This window comes from Nansenia antarctica, assembly GCF_963989245.1.
Source record: "Nansenia antarctica genome assembly, chromosome: 10".
NCBI lineage: Eukaryota > Metazoa > Chordata > Actinopteri > Argentiniformes > Microstomatidae > Nansenia > Nansenia antarctica.
The window spans coordinates 7,437,280-7,442,118 of record NC_137680.1 but is presented as its reverse complement, the minus strand read 5'-3'; positions in this window follow the sequence as shown (position 1 = coordinate 7,442,118).

Sequence of the window (4,839 nt, the reverse complement as noted above, 5' to 3'; positions counted from 1 at the left end):
AAAGGTTTCTGACTGCTCATGCTCAGTTCCACTGCCTCCAGAGTGGGAGCCATTTTGTTTCCCAGGCAGAGTCCTTTGGGCTCCAGTTCTATGAAGAGTTGGTACAAAGATACACCCACCAGAGCCCCCAGCAACGGGGCAACCAGGGGTATCCAGAGCCACCATCCTCCAGGAGAGAGAGAGAGAGAGAGAGAGAGAGAGAGAGAGAGAGAGAGAGAGAGTTGTCAATGTCCGTTGGTTAGCAGACAGTGAATGGAGGACTTTACAGTAGGCCTTTGAGCTTATGAAACTGCCCTCTGTTGTTAATGCCCAAGGCGTGTGTGCGTGAATGTGTGTGTGTGTACTGGGTGTTGTCTCACCTGAAGACCTCCCCTCCTCAGCCACCAATGTATGTGAATACCCTGGGCCCCAGGTCCTTGGCTAGGTTAAAGGAGTAGCCACAAAGAGGTGCAGATGATGAGAAATGGAGAGATAAGAGTTGCAACATTTGATACTATTATCAGTCTGAATACAGTAGGTCATGGCCATCTCACGTCATGTCACAAGATGTCATTGTTTGATTCAATTTCCCACGACGACCCTGGTCACGTTGAAACTGTTGTGGTGTACAAAATAATCATACAGGTTTTTAATTTTGCATATAACAATAATTGCATATAATAATAATAATAATTTCAGGATGCTAGGATTTAGGGATTTAACATCAAGAAAACAGAAGTCATGGCCCTCAACACAAAAGAACCACCTGTCATAGAGTTAAATGAACAACAACTGGTATGTACATCATCTTTCACATACCTTGGAAGCCGGGTGTTATAATGTTCGTGACGCCATTTGATATAAGGAGATCTTTCTTGGTCACGTGGCCGGAAATTATATATTGATGACTCAGAGAGAAGGTTGAATCGTAATCATTGTATTAGGCAGATCTGGGTTACATTCCCATGTACAGATGTTTCCAAGGCAGCATGCTCTGTTAAGTCCAAGCTTCAAGCATGGCTACGACATGGCTGGTGCCGAGCCTGGCTGTGGCATAGAGATGCCAAGCCCAGTACTGATGTTTGTTACAGCTTATATACAGTTCTCAGAGAGGGAAATAGCTTTACCTCGTAACTTACAATAGTGACATTAGTTCCCATACATGGCTATTCTGTGTTCATGCTGTTCTGCATCTGCTGACCACTGCAGTGAGGCTCCTATGTCCTTTAGAGTTAAACTGGTCTCACTGTTACTTGATATGGTATGTGCATGCTCCTAAATATGTTGTTGACTACTGAGAGTGGGCACACATAAAATATGTTTAAGGTTAAACAATGAGTATTGCAATATTTGATAGGCACACAACAATTTGGCATAGTCACACAAAAACGCATCATATCAGCTCACTCTTTTTTTTTCCCATGATGTAAGATTAATTTGACTGGTAAATTATTTCTATTGAAAAACATGTGGTGTTCTTAATAAAGTCAATGACCACATCAGAAATACATTAGGCATCGGTTCCATCATACAAAGTACATTATATGTCAATATAACAATGTCTGGAAGTAGATCTTCAATCAAAGGAACGGCCTTGTTTCTGGTAACAAGGAGTGCTATTTGATTCTTTGATGGTCATCAGTCTTGCACGTGTTCTTGCCTCTGTTCACAGCGTTAATAGGTTTTATTAACTTAAGACAATTTAAGCATTATCATTACACTACACCCCTCCTTTTCTTGACTCAAGTCTATACAATCTTATAAAAAAGGCTCTCCATCAATGGATTGTGGAATTAACCTGCTCAGAAACAGTTGGAAACAAAAATACAGATGTTAAGCATAAGTCTGTTAATTGGGTTATCTGGACTGTTGTTCCCGTCCCTTAGAATTCCTAGAAGAAAGTTTGTAAGTTCATGCTATGAGTAGTGTGTGCATGGTATTGCAAACTTGCAAGTGTTTGTTCTCTCTTAAGAGTATACAAATTTTGTATGTTGAATTCAGCTGTTTACTGCTGATGACACTGTTAGTTGCGTGCGTCAGTACAATTGAACAATTACGACTACATAAAAGTATGTGTAAGTCTCTCTTGTCATCATCATGTCTCTGTCTTAAATCATAAGAATTAACATTTCCATTGTTTGTCACATTGAAATGTCATTAGTTTGTCTCATTTCTCTTGTTTCATCCGGCAATAGCTTCCTTCAGCATCTGCAACATTCTCTCCCCACTTCTGCAATGGTTAACTTAGACCCGATCTTAACAGCATCTCGGTCTCTTAGTCCTTCGCTCAATGTCTCTTGATTTCCTTGATTCTGTCAGGAAATAGAATCGACAGGCATTGTCAGAATACATTCCAGGTCTTTCTTGCTGAATTGTGTTTTCTCCATCAGAAATGTCCTCCTTTGATGTTTCACAGTCTTAGAGTCTTAATGCGTATTTCTCTGTTCACTAAATCAATCAAAATGTTATATGTCTGCTGAATCAACACAGATTTGCATGATAATTTCATTATGAGACAAATTTGTCTATTTGTTGTATGTTGTAGCTCGATGTGTGTGTGTGTGTGTGTGTGTGTGTGTGTTTGGTTACAGGAGCAGTCTCCGTTCTATTAATAGCCTAGGGTCAGAGTTTTAACACTCTCGCCCTGTTGTGAAGCTTGGTTCAGAAATATGGTTGTTATTCATTTCATTCTTAATGATAACATTCTGCATGCCATACATAGTAGTTTGCTTCCCATGATGTTAATAGACATGCGGTTTTAGTAATCAATTATGTTGATTGAAACTTCTCTTAGAGTATTTTAAATATTATGGCCAAATCTTTTCAAACTTAGTTTTCCTCAAAGTGCTGTGCTTTCAATCACGTATTTAAGGTCTTGTCCCTAACTTAATACACAATACACAATAGACTTCTGCTTTGTTCCTTACAAAGTTCAGAATCTCAATAAATCCTAACTCTCAGTGTTTTGACCAGTCACACCGTCTTTGACTATACAGCGCCTTCTATTCAAACTATTTTAATTTAGTACTTTCCAATATCAATACATCTCCTTTTTGAAAAAAAATAGATTCGTTCTAGAACAGCAATTCAGGTTAAGCAAATAATTACATTGTGCCTTACCTGTTTCGCTGAATCTAGCATCCTGTTCGTTAGAAGCCATTTGATATAATGTTCGTGACGCCATTTGATATAAGGAGATCTTTCTTGGTCACGTGGCCGGAAATTATATATTGATGACTCAGAGAGAAGGTTGAATCGTAATCATTGTATTAGGCAGATCTGGGTTACATTCCCATGTACAGATGTTTCCAAGGCAGCATGCTCTGTTAAGTCCAAGCTTCAAGCATGGCTACGACATGGCTGGTGCCGAGCCTGGCTGTGGCATAGAGATGCCAAGCCCAGTACTGATGTTTGTTACAGCTTATATACAGTTCTCAGAGAGGGAAATAGCTTTACCTCGTAACTTACAATAGTGACATTAGTTCCCATACATGGCTATTCTGTGTTCATGCTGTTCTGCATCTGCTGACCACTGCAGTGAGGCTCCTATGTCCTTTAGAGTTAAACTGGTCTCACTGTTACTTGATATGGTATGTGCATGCTCCTAAATATGTTGTTGACTACTGAGAGTGGGCACACATAAAATATGTTTAAGGTTAAACAATGAGTATTGCAATATTTGATAGGCACACAACAATTTGGCATAGTCACACAAAAACGCATCATATCACCGGGTAACATCAGATGGTGGAGCTGACCAAGACATGAAGGCCAGATTAGGAAAAGCAAGGACAGCATTCCTAAGACTTTCTAAGAAGTCGACACATATAACTAGAAACACCAAGATTGAGTAGTTACACAACAGCTGTGTACTATCTGTCCTCCTTTATGGTGTTGAGCGCTGGAGAATGATTGGAAGAGACATAGGCAGCAAGCTTTCCAGCTTTCACAAGACCTGTCTCAGAAAGGTCACAAGGATATTCTGCTTCAGGAAGATTAGAAACAGTGAACTACGTAAAACGACAGGGTGCTTGGACATGGACACAATAATTGATAAGAAGAAGATGGAGATGGTTAGGACCATGTATTAAGGAAACCATCTGATGACATAACAAAAGCGGCACTGCGTTGGGACACCAGAAGGAAAACACAAAAGAGGGAGGCGGCCCAAAACAACTAGCAGGTGAACCATCGAAGGAGAAATGAAGGAGAGAGGATACAGCTGGAACAGCATTGAGAAGAAAGCAAACGACAGAGATGAGTGGAGATCCTTAGTCCTTGCCCTATGTGCCACTCGGCGCAACAAGGACTAATAAGTACGTTTCAGGATCAACTTGACACATCTTAGCAAACCTATTACAGTAACTGTCCATATGAGCAAATTCTATTAAATAATAGACAAAAGTCAGCGCTTGAAGGACTGAATGAAGCACAACCATCAGAAGCACAACTATCTGAAGCACAACCATCAGATCATAACAGCATACAGAAGAAACGACTTATTCTTTCATAACTGCCTCTGTCCAACATGCTGGCTCTGTGTCTCACAAGCTCACGATCCTGATCAACAACATACTGTACATTTCTGCAGAGAGACCTGCTCCTGTCAACAGGTGGCTTCACTTGGTAGAGCATGGCGCTAGCAAAGTTCACCTTGTTGGTTTGATTCCCACTGGGACCATATATACTGGATACCAAAAATGTATGCACACTGTGTCTCTTTGGATAAAAGTATCAGCAAAATGGTAGCATATACAGTATGATATTATACTACAGTATATCACATATTGAATAATAATAATAATAATATCTTAGATTTATATAGTGCCTTTCAAGGAACCCAAGGACGCTTTACACATT